At 45.9% G+C, this 12,162-nt stretch overlaps 1 long non-coding RNA gene across 4 annotated transcripts in view; it reads left to right on the forward strand.

Moving 5' to 3' along the window:
- The window catches only part of LOC144798872 (uncharacterized), a 1,194,519-nt gene that overhangs the window by 734,746 nt on the left and 447,611 nt on the right, over positions 1 to 12,162 (forward strand). The window contains exon 1 of one of the 4 annotated variants that reach the window (XR_013603686.1): positions 9,708 to 9,833. The exons of the other annotated variants lie outside the window; for them this stretch is intronic. This is a non-coding gene — a long non-coding RNA (uncharacterized LOC144798872). Of the gene's footprint in view, positions 1 to 9,707; positions 9,834 to 12,162 lie in introns of those variants that run through there. 4 annotated transcript variants of the gene reach the window in all.

A 12,162-nucleotide genomic window follows, 5' to 3' on the forward strand; every position in this document is an offset into this window, starting at 1 on the left:
CCCAAAAGTGGTTGCTCGTGCCTACTAACATCAACCACCTGCACAAATTAAGGTCTGATTTTTATGTTAAGATTATCGGCGAGACACTAAGGATTCTACTAAATTTGCTACAGGACACAAAAATTACAGATGAGACCTAATCCTCGTGGTTGAGAGGAGTCTTGTGCAAGAGACAACATTGCTGCCACTTTGAAATGTTTTGTGTCTACTTCATGGCTCTAGTTTAGAGAGAAAGACTAGAAACTCATAACATATGCTATGATGGTATTAAAGAAGGAAGAGGTTGAAACAAAATGCAGTGGTCCAGCGTAAGGAAGCCGAGACCAAGTCTTTGTCACAAAGAAACTCAGGTTGTGGAATGGCAGACGATGGAGCCGCAGATATCTGAAGGTTGGGCTTCCTACACTAAGTGCCAACTATGCGGCTCTTAAAAAGATAAAATCTGAAGATGAAGTTAACTTCATGGGTCCAAATGACCCTGTGAACATTTCAGTCGCATCCTTCGCGGTGGCACTCTTTTTGTGCTTTTGACACATCTGTCCCCCTTCCACAATATAGCCTTCCAAATGCCAACACCTTTATTTTCCATCAAATACATCAAAATCACAAGATAATCATTCATATTCTTCTGTATTTATTTTTCCTTTTCAGTTGTTAGGGCTCGGCTGAACGCGCGGAAGCGCGTCTCCGCCGAGAACTTATTGTGGCCGTGTCTCCTTTCCAGGAGACATTCCTGGCCGCGCGCATTGCCTTGGAGGCGATTCGAAACGAGGACGCGCACAAGTACGAGCGCTGTATGAGCGTTGACTTGTGCGCTGAAAGGATTTGTGATTTCAGGATATTCCTGGCGCTTTTTGTTTAGTTTATTGTAGTACTGTGACTCTTGCTTACATGCAGATAGGCGTGCTTTCATTCAGCAAGTTGTATTTCATTACAATACAATGCGCGTTTCGAGTAAACGTGTGCAGATAGGCGTGCTTTCATTCAGCAAGTTGTATTTCATTACAATACAATGCGCGTTTCGAGTAAACGTGTAATATTTAGTGGCTTTTGTTGTCTAACTCTTTAAAACACGTGTGCATTGATATAGGCACACAATTTAAAAGTAACGCCAACTGACTGCTTCCCACCTGCCGGTACTGAGACTCTTGCTTACACGCAGATAGCCGTGGTTTCATTCAGCAAGTTGTATTTGTTACAATGCTCCCCACTTGCCGGATACTTGCTGTATGTCTTAAGCGCTACTGCTTTCAGAGTAGCTAGCAATCACTGCTTGAAACGGGCCTGTTGTGACTACTATAGCGCGAGAGAGAAGCGCTCCCAAATGAAGTTAACACCTGGCAGGCGCTCCCGAGAAGGGTTGCAAGCAAGCGTCCAGCCGCCCATGTATTCGTCTGGGTATAGGTGTTTTGACATGCTGTTGGTAGAAAATGCCTCGGTTAATTTATTTTCTGCGAAAAGGCACTTTTTAATTTGAATGGGGAGGGGTCAAACATTAACATATTGCACGTACAGCAAAGTCTTCATATTTCGTGCACTTAGCAGATTAACAGAGCGCACGTAATGCATTGAAGACATCAGCCACACACCGTTGCTTATACCTATTAAATATGTTAGGCATAGCTGTCTTTCGGTCTCAACAAAAAATAGCGGGTGGAAGGTCAAGGAAACAAAGTGCACTGTGATACTTCATGGCCTCTTTAAAGAACGCGTTCATTTACAATGCTAATAGCTCTAACTTTTGCAATGCCGAGACCGTTGCATTGTAAATGCTTTTTAAGATATATTTAATGGGTATTATTTATCTGTACAGAGTAGACTGGATGCTGGAGATGACCACTAGATGCTATATTGAAAGGAGCAGAATAGGAGAGTGGGTTGAAGGATGTTTCTGCATTTTAATGGCTTTGATTTTGGCTACTGGCATTGCATGAGGTGGCTTTGCTGCCGGTTGGTGGCCTGGCTGAAGAAGGGTTTCAGAAAGTTGGCGAGCTTCTGTAGGTTGCTGGCATTGCTGGAGATGGCTCACTTTGTATTCAGTTAGTGTCTTTATTGGAGGTTGGTGGCTTTTCCGGAGGTGGACAGTTTTGCCTAAATTTGATGGAGGTTCTTTGGTTGGTTGTTTTGCTGGTGGTGACGTTGCTGCAGGTTGGTGGCCTTGCAAGACGTGGGTGGCATTCCTGGATATATGTGTTTTTGTGCAAGGTTGATACCCTTGCTGGAAGGGGATTGCCTTTCTTGAGGTTGGTGGCTTTGTGTGACATAAATATCTGCTAAAGGATGATACCTTTGCTGGAGGTCCTTGATTGTGCTGAAGTTGGAAAGCTTTGCTGCAGGTTCATATCTTTCATTTGATGCTTTGCATGTGTTAAGAAGCAGTGTTGCCGTAGATAAGTGGCCTTGCTGGAATTTGATGGCTTTGTACTAGGTGGGTGACTATGCTGAGGATGGTGTCTTTACTGGATATGTATGGCTTTAGCTCTAGGTGGGTGACTTTGCTTAGGTTGGCTGTTTTACTAGTGGGTAGCAGCTCTGCTTGAGGTGGCTGTAATTGAGGTGGTTGCCATTGCAGGAGGGTTATGGCTTTGTGGCTTTGCTGGAGTTGGGTACGTTTCCTGCAGGTTGATGTCTTTTTTGTTTTGCTGTGGTTAGCGGCTATGCTGGAGGTTGGTAGCTTTGCTTGAAGTGTGAGGTTTTGCTGGCGGTTGATGCCTATCCTGGGGTATTATTTAGCTACAGGTGGATGGGTTCGCTCAAAGGTTGTGGCTTTTTTGACGTTTCTGGTTATGATTGAAATGAGCAGCTTTGCTAGAGCTTGATGGCTTTGCTGGAGGTTGGCAGTATTGCTCGAGAGTAGTGCCTTTGTTGGAGCTATGTGACTTTGTGGTAGTGGGTTTTGATGTTATGAAACAGTAGTGAGTGTGGGAGCCTGATGGGTAGAGACCCAATGATTCTCCAGTATTAGGGGTGTCTTTCATAGATTCACATGCTTGAATATTCCCCGTCGTCGAAGTGGGAGTCCCACGGTACATAAAGATAGCAATAATGCTAATATATATATATCTAATAACATAATACATAATAAACTAGAGATAATACCCACTGAAAAAACCTGTACAATGGTTCCTCCATAGGAATGCATTATCAGAGAAAAAATCATTTGTAACATATCAGTGTCATTATGTTAGTCCAAACTGCAGCCAATCAGGCTCAAGCACCCTCTAGAACCTTCTCCTCAGAAGCTCAAGCCCTCAGGTTTTCTACCGCACGTCGTGTGAAGGGAGTCTCCCTGAGCTCTGCTCAGTTTTTTCTTTGTTACAACTTTACTACTTCAGTTTTCAAGATGTCAAGTAAGAAGTCTTTGTTCAGGCCTTGCTCTTCCTGTGGGAAACTGCGTTTGTTTGAGAAGGACCCCCACCAAAAGTGTATTTACTGTTTATATCCTGAACACAAGGTGGCTGATTGGAGGTTCTGTAGAACTCTTCCTGCTAAGACTCTCAGAGACAGGGAAGGTCGTCTTCTTCTGTGGTTGAAGCGCCTTCAGGACAAAGACGCAGTTTTGTCAGATGCAGAGAGTTTTCAGTCAGGTCCTTCAACTTCTGCTTCCAAGCGTGGCAGTGTTCAGGAGTTGCCTTCTCCTTTTCTAAAGAAGAAAAAGCTGGCCTTGGCAGTAGCTCCTACTACTGCTGTGACTTCTGTGTCTACGCCCATCGAGACCTGGCTCTCAGGTGTCATTTCCAGCCTCTTCGAGTGTTCTAACACTTCAGTCAGCGCGGTCGTCGACGGGCTCGTCGACGACCGTTCCATCCACGAAATTGGCTGCTGTGGCTTCGTCGACGTTTACTGTGACGACGACGTCTGCTTCATCGTCGTCGACGGCCTACACGTCGACGAGAGTCTCCACCTCCACGGTCTCGTCGACGATTCCTGTCATCTCGACGGCGAAGAAGCTGCCGTCGACGAAGAAAACATCGTCGACGCCTAATGTCCCGTCGACGAGTTCAAAGGCGCTGACGATCCCGTCGGCACAGAAAACTCCGTCGACCAGTTCGTCGACGACCCCGTCGACGAGGGCTTCGTCGACGAAGAAGATCACACCCAAGGATTCGTCGACGAAGTTACCGTCGACGAAGGCTCCGTCGACGGTTGGGGCAAAACACTCGTCGTCGACGAGTACATCTAAAAAATCACCGTTTCCAACAACTGTGTCTACGTCTTCATCTTCGACGGCTGCTCCAGGGAAAACATCTTCGTTGACTATCTCATCTACGGCGACGGCTCCGTCAACGGCAGTCTTGCCTTTACATTCTGGAACGCAGCAGGCAGGCGTAGCATCCACAGGAGCAATGTCTTTCGCCACTATGCCCCTAGTGCCTTTGGACACTTCAACTTCTCCAGTCTTTACGGAGCCTTCCATGAGAGGTTTCCAGGGATCTGCACTTCAGTTGCCACCTCCAAGTCTTCAACTACCTTCGCCAATGTTCGCGACTGACCAGGAACGGAATCCATTGCGGACGACGATGTTCTTGGTGATGCCCACAGTCCATCGGACTTAATTATGAAGTGTCAGGACTCCAGTTCTGAAGACGGTGAGGAGGAGGACGTTGACCAGCAGCAGGAACAATGTATACAGGTTCCAATGGCAACTTTCCCAGTCTCTCTGTTTTCCAACCTCCAGCATATGCTGGACGACTACAATAGGAGATTTCCTCCAACACCTCAGGGTACGCCGTGCCATACTGCATCTGAGTCTGCGGAGCCTCCTCGGCACCAGCACCAACCTTCAGAGCAGATAGCTCTTCCCGAAGGGCCCCGTCAACCCATCCCCACTGATGTTCATCAAGATGTGGAGGATGAGACAGAGCCAGATAGAGAGGAAGGAGAAGTTCTCCAGGATACGGATGACGACCATGACCAGGATATGGCCGACTTCGATGTCTATCGAACGCAGACGCCCTCTCCTCAGCCGGGCGACTCCGGTGATTCACCTCCGGTTGACATCGCTAGCTTCCATATCTTGATGGATAAAGCGGCAGAACGCTTCAAATTGCCAAGAGCACAGCGAGAGGAGGACTGCTTTCTCTACGATTTTAAAAACAAGCCTTATAAACAGGTCCACACCATACCTATTATCGACTTTGTGTGGAAGGAGGGTTTAAAGATCATGCACGCTCCTAACTCCTTACCTGCTCAACTCCCTCGGCTGGAGAAGAAATATAGGGCACCGACTGGTTCGCCCGCTTGCTTGCTCTCGCATCCTAAGCCGGATTCAGTGGTGACCCAAGCAGCGCAACGGCATGCACGTAACCCTGCAACTCCTATCACTACTCCACCTGATAGAGAGGGTCGGCGTTTGGATGCGATTGGGAAGAAGTTTTCATCCATGGCGTCTACATCAGTCCGTGCCGCAAATGCATTGGCCATTTTAGGTCGTTTCGACCGACAAATGTGGTCTGACATTTCTGCGTTAGTCTCTTTGATTCCGGAGGCATCTAGAGCGGAAGCGCACCAGCTCCTTCAGGATGGCAGGAGGGCCTCAGAAGAGATGATCGACTGTGCTGTGGACGTTTCGGGGACTGGTTTCCGTATCCTTGCCAGTGCTGCGGCTCTCCGACGTCAGGGTTGGTTAAAATCCACGTAGTTTCGGCAAGAGGTCCAATCGAGGATACTCGACATGCCGTATGACGGTGAGTCTCTCTTCGGCTCTCACGTCGATGAGGCACTAGAATCGATAAAGAAAGACACGGATACGGCAAAATCGCTTGCAACCTTGCAATTCAAAAAGCAGCCCTTTCGTGGCGCACAGGGACGAGGCACTACTTCCAGCACTTTTCGAGGAGGACAGTCCCAGTACCGCCAGTACAATCAAGGAAACCAGCGTTACTCCAACCAACAGTCAAATCGTCAACAGCAATCAAGACCCTATAGAGGCAAAACTACCTATAGGGGCTCCAATACCAAGCGTCAATGACTTTCAAGTTCCGCAAAGAGTTGGAGGGCGAATCTCGCAGTTTTATTCCCAGTGGTCCATGATAACATCGGACCAATGGGTATTAGACATTGTACACAGGGGTCATGCCTTGGAGTTTACAGAGATTCCTCCAAATTCTCCACCATCAGGCCCGCCACCTCCACATCTCGAGGAACTACAACATCAGGTGCGTCTTCTAGTGGAAAAGGGTGCAGTCGAAGTGGTTCCTGTATCTCAGCGCGGTATGGGTTTCTACTCACGGTTTTTCCTCGTTCTCAAAAAGACGGGAGAGTGGCGGCCCATTCTAGATTTGAGAGCTCTCAATTTATTCCTAAAACAGCAATCTTTCCGCATGCTGACGCTATCAGAGGTCTTGCGACTTCTCTCCAGCGGAGATTTTCTCACAACAATAGACCTGCAAGACGCCTATTTTCATGTGCCAATACTCCATCGGCATCGTCAGTTCTTGAGGTTCAAAGTGGGTCACGCACACTACCAGTTCAGGGTGCTACCCTTTGGCCTACGATCAGCTCCTCGTGATTCACGAAAGTTTTGGCTCCGGTCATGGCTCATCTACGTCTTCAGGGAGTTCAGATCTTTCCTTATCTGGACGATTGTCTTCTAAAGTCCCAATCTCCTCTACAGTTGGCTCACGACACACGTCTATGTCAGCAGACGTTCGAGTCACTGGGGTTAACCATCAATATGGAAAAGTCACATTTTGCTCCGCTGCAGAGAAGAAACTTCCTAGGAGCAATTCTAGACACGGACCTGTCAAAAGCCTTCATCTCCCTCGAACGTCATCAAAAGATAGTCCGTCTGGTCTCTCTCATCCGGTCAAAACAGTCAGTTTCTGTGCGGACGTTAAAGTCGTTTCTGGGGATGGCTTCGTCCTGTATCGGACTGATCCAAAATTGCAGGTTACGCACTCGTCCTATACAGGAAGAATTAGACCTGCAATGGCGCCAGGTGTCGGGGTCTTTCAACGACCTGGTGAGAGTAACGTCCCGCATGAAGAACAGTTTGCTTTGGTGGGAACAACCATCCAATCTGGACGAAGGAACTTCGTTTCTGGGCCAGTCTCCGGATCTGACGTTGACCACAGATGCGTCCATGGAGGGTTGGGGCGCTCATCTCCTGGACCTTTCAATCAAGGACAAATGGACGGCAACACAACGAACCTGGCATATCAACAGGCTGGAGTTGATGGCGATCTTCCTAGCGCTCAGATCATTTTTGCCCGTGGTGCAGGGGGAGTCGCTGCTGGTGCAGACAGACAACACCACCAGCATGCACTACATGAACAAACAGGGCGGCACAAGATCTCAGCCACTGTCTCGACTGGCTCAAAGGATTTGGGATTGGGCTCTTCATCATCGAATTTCTTTAACGGCGGTCCATCTGCCGGGGGTATCCAACATCCTTGCGGATTCTCTAAGCAGGTCCACGTCATCCACTCACGAGTGGGAGATACATCAGCCAACTCTGGACCTGGTGTTCCGCCGTTGGGGTCATCCCATGATAGACCTTTTTGCAACCCCAGTAAATCGGAAGTGCCGATCCTTCGCAAGCTGGCATCCCCACCCAGAGTCCAGCGGAAATGCCCTTCTCATGGATTGGAGCGGCCTGTTTGCGTATGCATTTCCACCACTCCCGTTGGTGCGGAGGACATTGTGGAAGATGCGCAGGCAGCCCTGCCACTTAATACTGATCGCCCCTAGTTGGCCCAGACAGGCATGGTTTTCAGAACTTCTTCTGTTATCCCAGTGCAAAACCATTCATCTCCATCCGCGTCCAGACCTCCTAACGATGGACAAAGGTCAAATTTGTCATCCAGACCCAGCCACACTTCAATTATCGGCATGGAACCTGAGTACGTCGAATTTGCAAATTTAGATATGCCCCAAGAATGCAGAGACATTCTCGCGTCTGCTAGAGCTCCATCAACAATCAAAACGTACAAACTAAAATGGAAGCGTTTTTGTCATTGGTGCGCTGCATCCAATGTCCATCCAATCAATTCCACTCCGGAGCAGCTTTTGCCTTTCTTTCTGAGCCTTGCTCAGTCTGGTCTCTCTCATGCCACCTTGAGAGTTTTTCTGGCAGCTATCTCGCGCTTTCGACACGATGGTTCAACGTCTCTCTGTTCATCCAGAATTATCCGACAGTTCTTTAGAGGTCTCTTCAGGAAGTTTCCTCCTGTTAGGCGCCCTCCTCCTGCATGGCACCTCAACGTGGTATTGTCACAGCTTATGAAGCCTCCTTTTGAGCCGATTCACAGAACAGACATCAAGTATCTTACCTGGAAGGTTGCATTACTTCTGGCCTTGACTTCTTCTCGGCGTGTTAGTGATCTGCACGCTTTCACGATTAAGCCTCCTTACTTGCAATTTAGGCCCGATGGAGTGTCACTTCGTACCAATCCTTCTTTTTTGCCGAAAGTACCTACTGATTTCCATTTGAACGAACCTGTCTTCTTAAAGACTTTTTTCCCGGATCCAAAATCTCCGGCTGAACAACGTTTACATTCTTTAGACATCAAACGTTGCCTAAAATTTTACATTTCAAGGACTACCCCTTTCCGTAAATCCGATCAGCTGTTTGTAGCATATGGACGGATGCGGAAGGGGCACTCAGTGACAAAACAAACAGTTGAAAGATGGCTCTCGGCAGCCATATCCTTTTGTCACCAGCAGGCTGGCAAGCCTTTACAGTGTTCAGTGAAGGCACATTCGACGAGAGCGATGGCGTCATCCACCGCTTTGTTTGCTGGAGTGCCTCTTCACCAGATTTGCCGGGCAGCGACATGGTCCAGCAGGCACACCTTTACCAGACATTACTGTTTGGAGGCCATCAATGAGGCGGATACCGCAGTGGGGCAAGCAGTGCTTCGTCATCTTTTTAAATAAGGTGAGCCTCTATTCCCTCCTCCATTTCTCTCTGTGATTGCTATGTGCTTTTAAGCTTATGTTACTGTCTTCAATTTTGGAGAATGTGTTTAGCAATCCCAGCTCTAGGAGGTTACGGCTATCTATTCTATTCAAGCATGTGAATCTATGAAAGACACCCCTAATACTGGAGAAGAACAATTGTTACTTACCTGTAAACAGGTGGTTCTCCAGTATTGGTGTCTTTCATAGATTCACATGCGACCCACCCATCCCCCCCTCAGAGGCTCTCTTCTCCTCATGCGCTATTATTACTAGTGCTACGAAAATCTGAGGGCTTGAGCTTCTGAGGAGAAGGTTCTAGAGGGTGCTTGAGCCTGATTGGCTGCAGTTTGGACTAACATAATGACACTGATATGTTACAAATGATTTTTTCTCTGATAATGCATTCCTATGGAGGAACCATTGTACAGGTTTTTTCAATGGGTATTATCTCTAGTTTATTATGTATTATGTTATTACATATATATATATTAGCATTATTGCTATCTTTATGTACCGTGGGACTCCCACTTCGACGACGGGGAATATTCAAGCATGTGAATCTATGAAAGACACCAATACTGGAGAACCACCTGTTTACAGGTAAGTAACAATTGTTCTTACTACACAAGGAAAGAAGACAGTGAGAAGGAAAAAGGGGCAGAAGCAAATATGGGAGCATAATAAATAAAGTACATCGATGCAAAGATAACAAATGACGAGTCTTGCATTCCTGCACCTACAACTTTCATCTCCTTTATTTATTAATTTATTTTTTAGATTATCCTAACCAAAAGGTGTATAATCAAAGAGTGAGTGTAACCATGATGAAATATATGAAACAAAAAAGAATCAAAAGAACGATCACCACTTACAGCATGTTTGGTAGAAGAAATTTCTTGTGCACCTAGGACTACAGCTCCTTGAAGAAGGTGAGCAGTGAATGAGCTAGGAAGACATATGTTAAGTTTCTTGGGAGAAGAAATTACAAATTTCCATGCCTTAATCTTGGAAGTCTGTACACTTTAGCGGAGGAGTGCAGACTTCTGTGACAGAATGACGTGACAAAATTGGAAGTCAAGTCATTTATGTTTTAATTTTTGAGCGTTAAAAATAAAGGCCCAGCTGTTAATGGGATCTAAGTAGCACAATGATAAAGGGAGTGACGAGGAAGATATTGAACGAAAAAAATGAATGTCCTGGCTCATATTTTTTAAGGTTTATTTTTGGCTTAAAAATTTTCTTTAAGGGCTTAAAAGAGGCACTAGGCTGACATCCTCCTGGGGGATATTCCACATTTTCAAGGGTTATGAAGAGAACTATTGATCTACACATTTGTATTCAGGGGGTCATGTAAAGCTGGAAAAGATGGTCAGCTTTTAATATAATGTGAAAAACTTGAAACAACATTATAGACTTCAAGGACAGCCAGTGGAAGTTAACATTTTATGAATTCGAATTATCATGTTTATTTTTTTAAATAAACACAAACCTTGCAAAAATAGCTTACCTAACACCCCACATATATATTAATTATACCATTCAATTTCATGTAATCTGAAAGACAATGAAAAAAATTGAAAGCACAAACAAATAACAATACTGGATACCACAAAAAGAAAATAAAGTAACTCCTAAAAAGAATATGTATAAAAAGTAAGACTACCCTGGTTTCCGGTCCAGGGAGGACCTGACTTGGCAGTTCGGGCTGGACTGTTCCCATGAGGCATAGGGTCAAGACTGACTTGCATTTGGCCAGGTCTAAACTGGGGTGGCATGGTGAGCAAAAGAATGATGGATTTAACCCAAATCTCTTGACTGGGGGTGAATGTTTTGATTTGTTCTACATTCCGTCCACCAATTGTGTGTCTTTTACCCAGAACATAGAGTATAAGTAGATTTAACAAGGATTCTTTCCAATTCCTTTCATTAACACAAAAGATAGGAGGCAGAGGCATGAAGTTACAGACCTCAGTCTGACTTACTTGGTGGACGTCTACGGTAGGACTGCTTGGTTCGATCCGTAGTCTCCGGTGGGATAAGGCCTTGTCTGTTCACCTTTGACTTGATGATGAAGTCATGCGATGTGGCAAAAGCGGTGATGGTTGGTGAATTATCGAGTGTTGTGTGACACTTTAGCCATGACTGAATTCAGATTTGAGTTTTTTTATGTACAAGGAGTAACTCTATTTCTTTATAATTTCCAAACTGTGCAGTCATCAGAGGTTCTGTGTTAAAGTAGAATGTTGGTGGTCTACTGTGGTGAGAACAGAGGTATAACAGGGCATCATCCCTTCATTGACGCATGGCCCGTACTGATGGATTGACACTCCAAGATTCATATGGATCCATATATTCAGAAGTTCAAAGTACAATTAAAAAATTGTAAGTTATAAACTAAAAGAACTATGATTTGTAAGATGAGTTACACCAGTAAAGACCCAATATTGGCCATGATTATGAAACCCAGCCTGGATCCTATTTGCCTCAAAGATACTTACAAGTAAAGTCAAGAGATGGAAGAGAACAATGTGCCATTATTTTCAACGAGAGGAGATATAAAAATAGCACAAGTAGGACCCTCATCACCCATTGATTCCATTCTGTTCAAACAACACAAGGATGGATTAGACAATAGTCGTAACCTTGTCTATTTTGCATTCCATGGATCAGCCCTACTGGATCAGGCTGGGCAAGCCATGTCAGCCATTTTGTGTTGATCAAGTGTGTATCTGAGCATAATAAATGTATGCGGGCACTTATGAAGCTTCTTCTCATGCAAGGAAGAATATGCCTATTATTATGGTGTATCCTAAGAGATGCCCTTCCTTCGCTTGTGTATACTTCACCCGCTCTCAGCAGAAGTGCAGTTCGCTGACGCAGTCAACGCTGGCTCTCAACAAAGACCAGCGACTGTACAATGAGAAGCAGGCACGGCATTTCCATAATAAAGGTCACAGGCGAACAAAGATAAAACTCATCACCCAAGTGCGTTCTTCGCCATCGGCGTCTTTCAATCCGATTCTGGTCAAGGGGAGTGCTTCAAACAGATGCACGGCTCACTCCTTTTCCATTGAAGCACAGACAGGTTTACCTTCCTTGCACCAGACCTGCCAACTTCTGAAAAACTTTCACCTTGTGAGTAAGGGGTGGATCCTTGAAGGGGGCGGGTCTTTGTGCCAAGCGCAGCCTGAGGCACTTTAACTCATTACCTCCCACACTAAAACAAAACAATGTTTTTTAGGTTGCCGCTGATGTGGT

The sequence above is a fragment of the Lissotriton helveticus genome, chromosome 12 (genome assembly GCF_964261635.1).
Source record: "Lissotriton helveticus chromosome 12, aLisHel1.1, whole genome shotgun sequence".
Classification (NCBI taxonomy): Eukaryota; Metazoa; Chordata; class Amphibia; order Caudata; family Salamandridae; genus Lissotriton; species Lissotriton helveticus.